General features: G+C 42.0%; 4 non-coding genes across 4 annotated transcripts; 2 read left to right on the top strand and 2 right to left on the bottom strand.

Annotated features, from left to right (window-relative positions):
* Positions 1-400: 400 nt before the first annotated feature.
* On the top strand, positions 401-513 carry trnal-caa (transfer RNA leucine (anticodon CAA)). Its single transcript has 2 exons — positions 401-438; positions 468-513. It is a non-coding gene; the product is annotated as a tRNA-Leu (tRNA).
* Positions 514-3521: 3008 nt separating this feature from the next.
* trnaa-cgc (transfer RNA alanine (anticodon CGC)) lies at positions 3522-3594 on the top strand. Its single transcript has one exon. It is a non-coding gene; the product is annotated as a tRNA-Ala (tRNA).
* Positions 3595-4352: 758 nt separating this feature from the next.
* Positions 4353-4424, bottom strand: trnap-agg (transfer RNA proline (anticodon AGG)). Its single transcript has one exon. It is a non-coding gene; the product is annotated as a tRNA-Pro (tRNA).
* Positions 4425-13515: 9091 nt separating this feature from the next.
* Positions 13516-13589, bottom strand: trnah-aug (transfer RNA histidin (anticodon AUG)). The gene has a single exon. It is a non-coding gene; the product is annotated as a tRNA-His (tRNA).
* Between the last annotated feature and the right edge of the window lie 1278 nt (positions 13590-14867).

The raw sequence follows: 14867 nt of genomic DNA on the forward strand, positions 1-14867 counted from the left end.
CAGCCAATATTAAATGTACTTGGTGGCACATTACCATGTGCACTGGCTCAAAAGTGATCTCAGCAGATGTTATTCCCTACGTAAAGCTGAAAGCGCTGATGAGCATTTCCATTGAGAAAAAATAAATCTGCCTTGATGTTAAACATAGAGAGCCTGTCTTTTAGACGTTCTCCCTCTAAACACCTTGTGCAGCCTCCCGACAGACTAACAAAAAGCGCATTTTCACCAACTCAATTTATAATACGCCCCTCAAAACTCACAACCAAATAACAATCCATCCGTATATTTGAATTCCAAGATCCATTCAAGGCAACTTGGCTCTTCGCAAGCAAATAATTTCAGGGAAGAATCTCAGTTTAGTCAACTACTGGTGCATTCAGCACACACCTTGCTTTTGCTTGTCAGGGTGGCCGAGTGGTCTAAGGCGCCAGACTCAAGGATGTGTGTCTTTTCAGCTGGCTTGGGTGTTCTGGTCTCCAAATGGAGGCGTGGGTTCAAACCCCACTCCTGACTGCTTCTGTTTTTACCTCTCTTGAATTGTTCCAGTGCTAGCTGACAGTGAATGACTGAAATATAAAAGCAGCAGAAGAAAGCAAGCAACTCAGTGCAATTTGTGAGTATTCTGCACTGTTAAAATGCACAGGTTTTCATACTTTTTGGAATTTGTAGCTCAAGAAGTGACTCCTGTTTCATTTTCTATTCACCAACTCGATTTGCATTCCGCCCCTCACACCTCACAACAGAATAACAAACGGCTTCATGTGCCACACCATTCCCCTGTAGATTCGGTTTGCACTATGAATTAGGCGACCCCAAATGAAATATTTTAGTGTTGGCTCAAATGTGAGGAATTTCATGAACCCTCAAAAAGGAACGCTTTCAGAGAATGCCAGCAATTCAAAGCGTGTAGGCAGCAATTCTGCAATTTATTTTATCGGGGCTGGTGCTTTCCGAGTCGATGGCTCCGCATTAGAAATGAGAAGTGCTGAACTCTAAACATGTTCTTGCCATTACTGCTACTCCTGCTCCTACTCCTTCGTCCTCGAAAAAAGAAAAGACAGGCATGTTTTGAGTCTCAAAATGATCTTCTGGATCCACAAGAAACATGTAAATTTGATTGATTCCGCAGTATTTTGGATGTACTGTACTTATAACTTCCATCGAAGAGAGATTTCATCAGTTGCATGAAATTGAAACTTTCGACTTTTTGTCTGGTATTGAAAATATGTTAAAAAAAAACATAAACAATTTTCTAATGAACAACTCATGAAGTATTGCCAGGATCTATATTTAGCGTTTGGTAGTGATAACACTGCTGATATTGACTGAGTAGAAATCTATGTTGTATTGACAGCTTTATCTGAAGCAAGAAATCCTAGAACGCCATCTATGAAGTTTTAGGATTCATACCAAAAGATGCCTTTTGTTTCCCACCCCAACTGCTGCTATTGCATTACACATTATGTGAACATTACCAGTTTTGGTAGCTTTGGGGCATGATTTTCCTAAACTGAAACTTATTACAAAATTATTTAAGATGAACCATGTCCAAAAATTGTAAATCAGGACTAATTTTAATATCAAATGAAATTACTACAGAAGAAAAGGTTTGATTTATATAACTTATTTTTTTTATTTTTTGAAATGGGCTCACACATTCAGATTCGTTCTCAGTGGTTCTTGCTCACCAAATAACTTAAAAGCTGAAGAAGAATGCTACGAAAAATACTAATCAAAATACAAAATAATAATCATTATTAACCAGAAACAGCAAAAAAACTGGTCACATTTGTGATTATGTCGCTTCTCTGCTTCAGCAAGGTCAATAAAGGACTCTCTGAAAGTAGTAAAACACTAAAGAACTGCAAAACTGAATTCAGAATCATATTAGGAATTCTGAGTGATGCCTGCTTACATGCAATCCAATACGGATGTTGTCTTTAAATAAGAATTCTCTATGTTTCCCTGCCTTTTCCCTGGAGTGAAACTATTGGATTGAAGGAATTCTTATCACAGGTTTACAAGGTGTCGTTGATATTTGGAGAAATCTATGAACTCGTGATTTTTATATACTTTAAATAACGGCCATACGCACAGAATAAAATGACAGTACTGATGATTTTTTCCTGAGACGAAGCACAGATTATCTTTCCAACACAGCTGATAAAGGCAAGCCAATAGATACTCTAGCAGAACATAAAAAAACAGAATCAATTCCCCACTTAGATCTGACATCTGAGGTATGCAATCAGGACTCTGTATTAGCTACTATTGATCCATGCAGGACACAGCACAATTTGAGCCACCACTTAGACCTGGTGCCCTCTTGTCTTGGATGAGATTGGCACAGCGATTGATTACTGGGGATCATCTTCTTCATCCCTGAACTACCTCACTCACACCGAGATCCCTGGCTGTAGTCCCCTTTACCTAAAGTGGGGTCTCCCTCACTGTCATCCACACTGTATCCAGAAGGTGCCGCATCAGAGAGGAGTCTCCCTGTGAACAGAAGAGCAGGTCAGTAATCTCGCTGTCATTCTGACACATACTGGCTTGTCAGAGACTATTTCTCTTCCAGGTAGTGTTTATTTCTAATGACAAAGGCTAATGCAGGCTGGTACAGAGTGTACTACCAAGTCTTATTTATGATAACTCACCTGACACTGTGTCTGGGCTCTGGGGCACAGTTACAGCATCATCATAGTACTCTGGAGCCTCTTCTTTCACAGAAGTCATCAGCTCTCCTGAAGCACACAGAGACAGTTTTACTGTTACACATCAGATATAAAATACAGGGGATCAGGCAACCTGATTATATAATACATTTCAAACCCATTCCATTTTTTTAAATTGAGATGGTGACTGACAACAGTGCAGCCTGTATCAGAACAGAGAAGGCAATGCTTTGTATCCTTGTGAAATATTTGAAGAGGAGCTGGACACTGGCAGCAGAATAAACAGACTCAGTGTGATGTGGTCTGCAGTACATAGAGGAGAGAGACTCAGAGTTTCTGGGATTGGTACAAGGTTTCTCTTTGGGACTGGACTGAAATAACCCACCTGACAAGGCATCTGGACTCTGAGGTATAGTTACAGCATCGTCATAGTACTCTGGGGCCTCTTCTTTCACAGAGGACATCAGCTCTCCTAAAGCACACAGAGCAGAGCTTCACTGTCACTGTCACACATCAGAACACTGATTCACTCGGCGTCAACATGACAGAACAGCAATCACTTGAAAACAATGTTCCACACTCCGTAAGCAAGAACTTCAGTGTTTGCAGTCACCCGATATGCCGATAGTCAAAGGAGCGCAAAACACGAAGCGTCAAAAGACAAGATGAGTTGATGGAAAGAGGGTTGAATTGATGAGCACAAAAGTTCAGCTCGTACAATAGGCAACGAAGGTCCCAGCGTCGTCATCGCACTTGAAAGGACTGCCTTGCAGACCAAGGGCAGTGGGCGGTGCCTGGCAAGAGGGGCAGAGGCGTTAAGACATGATGCCGAGAAGCATGAAGCGCGGGGGATTAGCTCAAATGGTAGAGCGCTCGCTTCGCATGCGAGAGATAGCGGGATCGATTCCCGCATCCTCCAGGTCTGAGTTTGGAGCTCTGGGAGCCCGGTGCTCTAATTTAGCCTCTGCGACTTCTGATAGGTGCTCCTCCGTTGTGGAGAGAATGTCCTTCAGTTGTCAAGCGTTGAAGGGCCACACCTCCTTCCCAACCTCAGTCTGCACTGAGTGCGTCTCCAGCATTTTCTCGTCCAGTTTGTCAGCTTAGCAAGTGAGAAGTATATCCGAGTGAAAACAGTGCTGATAATACTCTCACAAATTGTTAGAAGACGTGCTTTTGATCATCGATTGCTTAACAATCACATTTGTTCGACTTGAGCCATCAAGCTCGTAGTTTTCCTTCAAATCTTGAAAGCTCTCAGTGAGAACATCATAGGCTGCAGGACGCCCCGTAACTTGAGTACTTCAACAGAAAGAAGAGCAGACAGCTCCACAAATATGCGAGGCGCAGAGAGCGCAAGGCGAGCCGCACACGTTTCGGTGGCTGAGAGAGGGCAGTTTTTGCTTTTGCATTTCCCAAGTAAGGACGCATGACAACAAGCGATCGCGGTGCTCATCTACGACATAGTGGTGATGAGTTTTCAGTACGTGTTCTTTTGAACGAGCAATGAGGTTGCCGCCTTGGAGAGCTGACTGCACGCTCTCATTGTGCCACGTGATGAGAATTCGCCAGGCTCGTTCAGTCATTAGTCACATTCCATCGTTTGCCATAAGCAGACGCTGCGAAGTGATGTGGATATCAGTTCCCAGTCTTGTGGAAGAGGAGGAAAAGAGCACACGAGGGCTCGTCCGGGAGTTGAACCCGGGACCTCTCGCACCCTAAGCGAGAATCATACCACTAGACCAACGAGCCACGGCAACATTGGCTATTTCAATCTGTCAGTGAGCTTGAGGATGGGGGAGAGGCGTCATTCGCTCGTCCAGTCAGACCTTCATCAATAAGTCAAGAAAGCCGCAATTACACGGTTGCCTTGCAGACGAAGGGCAGTGAACTTTGCCTGGTAAGAGGGGAACAAGTGGCACTAGGTGACGCCGAGGCATAAGCCCCAGCAAGCGGGTTTGGCTTGTATGGTACAGCGCTTGCCTTGCATGTGGGAAGTAGCAGCATCAATTCCTGCGTTCTCTAGGTGTGTGCTTAGAGCTTGATGTGCTGAAAGGTGTCTTTTAGCCTGTGGTCATGCCTTTCATGGAGAGCATCGTGCAGCTGTCAAGCATTTCGCAGCCACGCCCCCTTTTCATCTTCTCTCTGGCTTAAGCGTCTCCGCCACTCTCTCTTGACATTTCATGTCAGCATGTCAGAAGTCCGAGTGACATTTTTAATGGCTGAGTGAGGGCACGATGCTGAAGCAGAGAGGCCACTTCAGCCAGAGAGACTTGTGCTAGGTGAGATCTGAAAGACGGACTCGCAACAGAAACAGACCAAAAAAGTATCGGTGAGATCAAAAGGCAAATGCAACATCCAGCAGAGGGCGTCGCAAGATTAGTGTATAGGTGACTGAAATTCACGTGAGGCAAACTTTCCGACACATGCACTGCAGCCGGCCTCATTGGCGTAGTAGGTAGTGTGTCAATCTCATAATCTGAAGGTCGTGAGTTTGTTCCTCACATGGGGCAGGGTTGCTTCCTCTCTTGCTCTTTTCAGACTCTTGTGCCAACTGTTCACTCATAACCACGTCTGGAATGCGTGACCTTTACACGGGCGAGAAGCAACGCCGCATCCCTTTCCTAAAGAACATTCACATTCAGAAATAAGTCAAGAAATTTGCCATTACTTTCGCTCGCGCTGCTGTCGGCCTGCCCATGTTGCCAAAGAAAGATTCACTCGGCGTCAACATGACAGAACAGCGATCACTTGAAAACAATGTTCCACACTCCGTAAGCAAGAACTTCAGTGTTTGCAGTCACCCGATATGCCGATAGTCAAAGGAGCGCAAAACACGAAGCGTCAAAAGACAAGATGAGTTGATGGAAAGAGCGTTGAATTGATGAGCACAAAAGTTCAGCTCGTACAATAGGCAACGAAGGTCCCAGCGTCGTCATCACACTTGAAAGGACTGCCTTGCAGACTAAGTGCAGTGGGAGGTTGGTGTTTTGAGACGGAGGCATTGGGATGGTGGGCTGAGATCTATTCTTCTTAAGGAATTCTTCATCGTGAAAGATCGGTCCACAGGTCATCCAAAGAACTCAGGGAATCATGTGCTACTGAAGGGAGTGAAGTGCTGAAACACATGACATGCCCCCTTGATCTCACATGCACAATTCTGCTGCAACATGCACAGCTACCGTCCACACCAGGCAGTGGGGCTTCAGCAGAATTTGCTACACCACCTGCAATTACATATCCAGCTGCACACATATACATGGCCCCTCTGTCCTTTTCAGGATCTCAAAAAAAGCAAAAAGCATAGCGTGGTTTTCCTGCCACCTGATTGACCTCATCTCCCTCAGAATATGCCCCGCCACATTCATTGCTGAAGCAGGACGTAGGCTAACGGACATGTCAGAACAGTGAGGTTCAACGATCTCTCCAAAATATTGTGGTTGTAGTGGAAGAGATATGTTTTAAATTGTACCTTGGTATTTCAAACTCTCTCTAGAATGTTTTCCATTTCTATTTTATTTTGACAGGAACTGTTAAAAGGCTAATGACACTAGATGAAAAGAGAAGAAAGAAAACACAACATTTCAGCCGTGGAGCCTTCTTCAGGTGTGAGGGCTCCACGGCTGAAATGTTGTGTTTTCTTTCTTTTCTTTTAAGCATGGAATAGACCTATTACTTGTTCCTTTGCAGCCTACACATGGTGACGCAGCTCCCCACCTGAACTGCTAATGATACTAGATGCCTGGTAGTTTGTGGTACTTGGTTATTGTCTTATGTTTGCTCAAACTGCATATGTGTTGTAGCGGCGAGGCTTATTAATAAGAAAGAATTAAGTGTTCTGAGCCTTCCCAAATGAGGCCCCATCTCTGTTCATCTCTGTGGTGCAGCCACAGAGAAACTATTCATGCAGGCTGATTTAAGGTTTCCTTTGATAAGGGACAGCTCCCAAAGGGGGATGCACTTAGCTAAGCCTGGCTATCATGATCAATGGTCATCCATTGGCGCCTATCTGTCTAGGGAGTGCCAGATGGACTGCATTCCTAGGTGTCAGGAGTAAATGACTCATATCTCACCTTGATCAACCAATCAGGGACTGGTAGGGCCAAGTAACCCACGTGGGACTCTGATGCCCATGGAACGTTCAGCCAATCAACGAGCTGGAGTTCCTCCAGGTAAAAACAGGCAACACAGAGAGCCTGTAGTAAGATTCAGGAGAATTCTGTGGACTTTTCTAAAGGGAATTCAAAGGAGAATTCCAGGGCAGGACGGCCCAGGAGCAGAAGGCTCCCAAGGGCAGGACATTCTCACAGCGCACCTCCTGACCATCTTGAGACTCAGCCCGGACAACCACGGAATGGCCAGTGTGTCCGAGTGCCAGAACTTTCCTTTGTTCTAAGAGTCTAGAGCGGAGGTTGCCAGAGAGTAACCAGAGGATCCACCCGAGGTTAGCACCAGCAGCAGGCCTCGTGAACAGGTCGGAACTGTGGACAGCTGAATCACTATTCAGAACTAGCGCTTCATCAGGAACGAACCGGTCTTTTTCCTGACTTGCTGGGACCCACAGTCATCTTTTCTCCTGTGCGCAAACTTTGCTAGTTAAAGCCAACACTAACCAGCCGGTCAGTGAGCATCAGCACCACACCGTCACAAGCCGCACAGCACAGCCTGGCACCGAGCCAGAGAGCGCGGATTGGACAGCAACAGCCTGCAACTGTTTCTTTGAGTCTGCAGGAGATCTGAATCCCCAGAGATTGGATGAGTATTCAACTTCACTGCATTACAGCTAGAGAATTCAATTGTTATCCCAACCAGTTGATATCACTTTAATTCCTAAGAGTTATGTACTTGTTTTGAGAATCTAATATAGAAGTTATAACCAAGTTCATTTACGAAACGGTCTAAATGAATGATATATTGAACGTATGTCCTTTTGATATGTGTAACACTTTGTATCTGACTGAATATATACCTTTTGTATTCTGATAACCCTCTCGATAAGATCTGTTAGGTTTATATGCATATTCTATGTATTAATAAATGTATCCTCGTGTATTAGTACCTGTGTGTGTGCGTTGTTCGAGTTATGTCGCATGGTTGGATTCTAAAGCCATCAAAAGAATCAATTTTGTGATTTACTGCTACAATTAATAATTGTCCCAGTAAATGCCCAAACCCTACAGAACTGGTGCCTTCAGAGAGCACACTACAGTGTGATTGCATATTTTTGTGTATTTTCATATGTCAATATTTAATTCACTCACATTCCTTTATGCTTGGAAGGAAGTCAGATTGGATTTGGCACAGGACGCCTGCTCATATATGTTGATCTTTGTTGGGCTGGAAAAACAATGATAAAAAGTGAATGAAAAAAGATCTCTCCAACATTTCCCTTCTCTTGGCCATGGTTACACTGCCCTTTCTTTCCATCTTTTGTCCTTCTACAAAGATTCCAGGGCTCTTTATCCACCATAATATCAGAAGCCAAAAATAACCATCTAATGTGTAAACAGCATTTGTAATGTTGGTAGCTGGAAGAGGTTAAGTATGTTTGCAAGACCTAGTTGATTACACCACAGACTTACCTTGTTTTTTTTCTCTTTTAAAGGCTGTGCTGGACTGTACCACTATCATAGAAGATTTTTTTCAAGACACATCGCAGTTCCATAGTAGAGTTTATCAACAGTAGAATTCCATAGGACATTATTTATCAACATCTAACATTACCCAGTGTGAGACTCTGCCAGTAAACCTCAGAGCATTGAGTTCTCCACTAGTGAAGATGGCTTTCTGAAGTCATGAAATCCACTGCTGGGATGCCTGAGAGACAGTGATTGAATCCTGGCTGGAATTAGGCTCTCTGTTAGTGTTGATCTGTGGGAATTATGTGGTAAAAAGGGAAAACTCCTTTACTTTAGTCACTTTGAAAGTTCAAATGTACAGATCTTCAGAAACCCCAGTCTGAAGGGTGAAGCAGGTTCTGCTCAAGGAGTTGCCTGCGTTTTGCTCCATTCAATCCAAGCAGATAGTCCAACATTTGCCTTTTCTTGGCCATGATTACACTGCCCTTTCTTTCATCTTTGTACTTCTACAAAGATTTCAGGACTCTTAATCCACCATAATATCAGAAGCCAAAATTAACCTTCTAACATGTACAAATCATTTGCAGTGAAAGGAGGTGGAAGGGTTTAAGAATGTTTGTAAGACCTGGTTGATTACCACACATAGACATACTTTGTTGTCAGTTTTTTTTCTCTTTGAAAGGCTATAGGAGGGGTTTGATGGACTGTACCACTATCATAGAAGATATTTTTCTTCTAAGGACACTTATGTAGCGGCAAGGTGTATTTAAAATACAGGAATTAAGTTTGCTGCTCCCTTGCCAGTCCCTCTCTCCCTCATCTCAGTGCAGCTGGATACAGAGAGGCCATTCCATCTGGTTCACATTTAAGGTGTTTTGCTAGCTGATAGAGTTTCCTGATAAGGAACAGCTCCCAAGGCTGAGATTCATCAGCCACCCTAATAAATGGTCATCTCTGGCGCCTTACTGTCTGGGAGATTCCATGGGAGAGGCTCATCCCAAGGTTTACAACCCTAAGGTCAGAGGTCACTGTTACTCATCCTCCACCTCAATCAGCCAATCAGGAACTGGTAGGGCAGGGTAACCCCACGTGGGTCTCGAATGCCCGCGGAACTTTAAGCCACTGAACTACCGTAGTTCCTCCAGATAAAACAGGCAGCACAATGCCCAGAAGGTGCCCCTAACAAAAAGATCTGCCCAAGGTTAGCCCAGCTGACAGCCTCGTGAACCACCGGTACTCCACCGCCAAAGCTCGCCTGATCAACGAGTGAACTACGGTCGGAACTGTCGACAGCTGAATCTCAGGATTCAGGGCTAGCGCTACATCGGGAACGAACTGGTCTTCTTCCCATCTAAAGAGTGTGACTGGCTTGGACCCGCAGTCACTTTCCATATGCACAAGCTCTGCTAGTTTCAGCCAACACTAACTAGCCGGTCTTCAAAGAGCATCAGCAGCGCATCGCAGCAGGAATCTCTCCCTCCTCTCCTTCTCGCCAGCCGCACCGGCCACTGCCTGGCACCGAGCCAGAGAGTGCCGATTGCACACAGCAACAGCCTGCCACTACTTCTTTGTGTCCGCGGGAGATCTGAATCCACACAGATCGGATGAGTATTCAACATTCTGCATTACAGTTCGAGAATTCAATTGTTACCTCAACCACAATTGATATCAATCTAATACCTATGAGTGATGTACTTGCTTTTGAGTATCTAGTGTAGAAGTTGTAATCCCAGTTCATTTACGAAACAGTCTAAATGAATGGTATACTGAATGTATGTCCCTCTTGGTTTGGAACTCTTCATGATTTAATATATACCTTTTGTATTCTGCTAACCCACACTCTTAAGATCTGTTATGTTTATATGCACATTTTATGTATTAATAAGTGTATTAGTATCTGTGTGTGTGCGTTAATGAGTTAACTCACAAGGTCGGTTTTCTAATAGCCATCAAAGAATCATTTTGTGACTTACTGCTACAATTAATAATTGTCCCAGTAAATACACAAAACCCCTACACATTCATGGAAACCAATATTTACCTGCTAATCCAGAATGCAGCAGAGAACAGTTGGACAGAAGGTTAGTATTTGTCGATACTGCATCACAGAAGTCAGTCTCTTCCCCCTCATTATGCAGGCTGACTTGTTGAACGATGAACTGTCCTCCAGTGACAGTCAGCTGCAATCACTGACTCAGACATGGTGTTGATCCATTGATGGCACTTTGGCTGATTTGGTTAACATGCTTTCCTCTTAAAACAGGAGATGCTGAGTTCAAATCCCAGCAGTGCTTGTCTTACAAAATGAATCACTATGGATGATTACGTACAGCTTGATTTTGTTTAACGCAAGTTTTCATTTTCTTTCTGGAACAACTTGCTTTTCATGAAATTCATACAGCTTTTGAAAGATGAAATACAAATCTTGCCTTGTATATCGCAGGCTGGTAAGAAAAAAGCATTATTTTCTTTTTTTAAGCTTGCAAATGGAGAAAAGGGACACATGTGAGTCTCTGTTAATTGAAAGGTTAGTGGTTTGAGCCCACCCAGAAATGCACTTCTCATTATTGCAATGTAAACCTCATCTCTACTTATTCGGATTTCTTAGCAAAACCTTAACCCACTTGATATTTGCAAGACATGTGAATGTTTTTGTTAAACAATTAAGTATGTAAGTCAATATCACTGGGAATGGCCAATAATGACCAACATTCAAGGACATCATATTCAGCCAAGGACTGAACGGCTGGCAGAAGAATTCATTTATGCTCTTGATGCATCCTTAGTTAGAATATTTAAAATTACGACACAGATTTGTTGGAGAACTTGACAAGCAAAAAAGACAGTTGGACAGCATGATTATGTTAGGACTGTACATTTGTATTTTAATACTTTTGTATATTTATCTTAATTTTAATATACATGTAACCATAAGTGCTGTTCTATGTAAATAAATTTTGTTGTATTTTATCATATTTTAGCTGAGGGCACAAGGGGGTATATTATACCTTTCGAAACTTCCAAGACAACTACAGTATAACAGAGGCTCATACTTTAATATAATTTGCTTTAAAAGAAAACCACAATTTGTACGATATCATCCCTCAATATCGACGTTCAAATGAAGGATTTAAAGAAGCAACAGCGATAGGAGAGTACATTGATTTTGGACCAATGTTTGCATCTGAACAATCCTTCCTCCTGGAAAGAAGAAAAAACAGGTATGTTTTGAGTCTCATGATGATGCTCTTCTGGATAAAAAAAACAGTGCAAATTTGTTTCGGATGTATTTTAGATAAAATTATAACTGTCATCGAAGAGAACTTTGATCAGTTGAATGCAGTTGAAACTTTTGACATTTTATATGATGACAGGACGTACATTTAGGACTCAGTACCGATAACGCTGCTGCTATTGATGGAGTAGAAATAAGTGTATTGGCAATTTTATCTGAGGCAAGAAGTACTAGAACACCTCCTATAAAAATGTTAGGATTCAGAGCAAGAAATATTTTTCCACTTCACCCAATGGTATTGCATTAACGAGGCTGAAGCTGGCTTCTTATTCGCCAGCTTCTTCTTCTGCCTTAAATGCTGCTGCTGTGATGTTATGCCGCCTTTCGCCTGTAGATGGCTCTTTACAGTAATTTTTAAAAGTACTAATCGGGATGGATTACTGTATTTATCCTCAGTAAATGGGAATATGTAAGTAGTGACTATCCAAATAACATTTTTGTGTGAAACACATTTCAGAAAATTGTAAACCAATTTTCAAAACTCACAGTAACACAAACACAATAAGTAAATAAGACAAAACAGAAGTTCACAGGCACTTTCTGCATATTTACCACGACCTTGCCTTCTGACCATAAAAAGTCTTAAAATCTTGCATTTTACAAGAACTTTTTAATATAAATGGGACGTCTAGAACATGGCATATGAGAATATATGGTTAACCGAGGATGAGCAACGGGTGATGGCACTTTCTGCTTCTTGCTATAAACCTACCCCCTGGTTATAAAAACATCTAAAAATTCTGACACTGAGGTGTGAGAGACAATGGAACAGACTATCAAAATCCTGAACTTTAGGAAATTTTACTGTGCCATTTTTTTAAATATGACCCTGTGAACATGGCATGTCCCTCCTTCCTCATTATCAAAACATCTCAATGTTCCGACACTATGTACATTGGTAATTACAACACTTCACTGTTGCATTTCTGAGTTGTGACATTGTGAACATGGCATGTTAAAGTATATAGACAATCTAGATCAGAACAGGCTTAATGCAATTCATAGTGATTTATCATTTTCTTACTTTCTAAATGAAAAAAAAAATTCAGTGATTATGACACTTCGGTATGACATAAAATATGCTTCAATGACAGAATAAATAATCATGGAAAAAATACCCACAGTAGACATTCATATTTGTGATTATAGGAAATTTAAATATCAGGTGAGTAGCTGCGTCAGCATGCGTAGGCTGCAAAGGAACAAGTAAAGGGTTATTCCATGCTGAAAAGAGAAGAAAGGAAACACAACGTGTTGGCCGTGGAGCCTTCTTCAGGTGTGAGAAAGACAAGGCAGTATGCAAAGATCATTTTCTTTTTATCTTTGCTGACTGCAGTTTATCTTTGATGACAACATCAAAGACATTAAGGAATTCTTACGGCTAACAGCTCCACATCAACTTCCTTCTATAACTAACCTCATCAGATCTCTCAACTCCCAACTCTTCCAGTTTCTCACTTCAGAGAAGGATAAAAAACTCAATCATCCTCTACAGAGAAAAACCATCAACACCCCTACCACCTCCACCAATCCTAACCTTGTTGTTACTATACCCTCTGACCTTTCCCTTTCACCCCTTTGCATCCTCAGCTAACATATTTTAATATTACAACACAATTACAACAGATTGTACAGTATTTACAGTTTAAAATTAGGGTAAATATGTCAAAATATCAAAATCCAGATGCACAGTGCTAACAAAACAATGCTTGTCAAGCTCTCAAACAAATCTGCGTTGTATTTTTAAAATATTTCAGCAGAGGATGTGAGGGGAGTATAAATGACGATTAGACGATCATTTTCCTTGGGTGAATATGGTTTTCTGGGGAGTTGCGATGTTGGGCATTATTGGACATTTTTGACACGTGTTGAACAGTCGCATCTCCTACAAATATTAAAATGGCTATGGTTTAGCTGAGAAATCCAATCGACCTATGCAAAAACAATGTTTACATCGCAAAAAAAAACACGTCCCTGGGTGGACTTGAACCACCAACCTTACGGTTCATAGCCGAACGCGCTAACCGATTGCACCACAGAGACTGACTGGTGGAGTCTTTTCTCGAATCAAAAAAAAATCTCTTACCGTTCTTTTTGCCAGCCGGTAATATTTCTTCTGCACTGATAACCAAGAACTGAATTTCATGTTTCGCAAGCTGTGTGAATTTCATCAAAAAACAAGTTTTCCAGAAAGGAAATGAACACATGCATTTAACGAAATCAAGCCCTTTGTGAGTGCCCAAAATGGTAAGATCTATACTACAAGATAGGAAGAAATACACGGCTGGGATTTGAACATAGGTTCTTTTGTTTAATAGAAAGGTGCTTTAACCAACGAAGCTATGGTGACAAGATAACCATCACCTTTAACAGCTACTTGGACACACCGCTCTGAGACATCTGCGTTCAGAAAGCGCTGAAACTGCTCTCAGAGAAAATTGCCTCTTTTACATACAGTAGCAGCCCCGACACTGAGAAACGAAGAGAAATGGCTTTTATTGGGCATTTTTCATGTCCAATGCGTTTGACATCTCCCAAGGGCGACAGAGTTCTTTTGCGACACTATTTCTTCTTCTTTTTTCTTGCTGTACGTTTTGATAAAAAACGAAAAATCGTGCAAGGGAAAAATGTATTTTTTTCATAGAGAAAATGTGCACCAGGAAATGTTGTGTTGAGAAGAAGTGATTTAACATGATACGTGACCTAATTTATCGGAGCAAATGCTCACCCAGCAAGGTCTGGAGAAGTTGGAGAGTCTGGGGGATGTGATAATTATACGGTGTGGTGGAAGAAAACAGTCTTTCTTTGAATTCTCAATCAATCGGAATTTCGGAATCGGAATCGAAATTTTAGACGTGGCGGTGGATTACTAGTAGCGACGCTGAGCACACTATGAGGGAATTCAGGTTATGTGAAATGCCAGCGGTTTAATAAATAACGCATCTGATTTCGGATCGTAAGATTGTAGGTTCGACTTCTACCTGGCTCGTTTAAATTTTATTCGAGCTCCTCAGTAATATCTTTTATGTAATGAACCGCACCTGAAAGCAAACATTGGGTCTGTTTCCTTTGTTTTCCAGCATGAAATAGCAAATCGTTACAAAAAGTACCTGCTATTGTCCAATAGCGGGTTTTTTTTCAAATTACATTTTCAGGCTTCAGACACTTTTTAATAAAACAAAAGTGTCCGGAAACTCCCTAACTTTCAGGTTTGCTTGAACCTGTATTAAAAGAAGTTATTTTAAACTTCCGGGATTCCATTCTCTGATGTAGCTGTCTCTAAAGACAGAGGTGATGTTTCGCAGATTTGAACTGTGCCTT

This window comes from Atractosteus spatula, unplaced genomic scaffold, assembly GCF_055471065.1.
Source record: "Atractosteus spatula isolate fAtrSpa1 unplaced genomic scaffold, fAtrSpa1.hap1 Scaffold_98, whole genome shotgun sequence".
NCBI classification, from domain to species: domain Eukaryota; kingdom Metazoa; phylum Chordata; class Actinopteri; order Semionotiformes; family Lepisosteidae; genus Atractosteus; species Atractosteus spatula.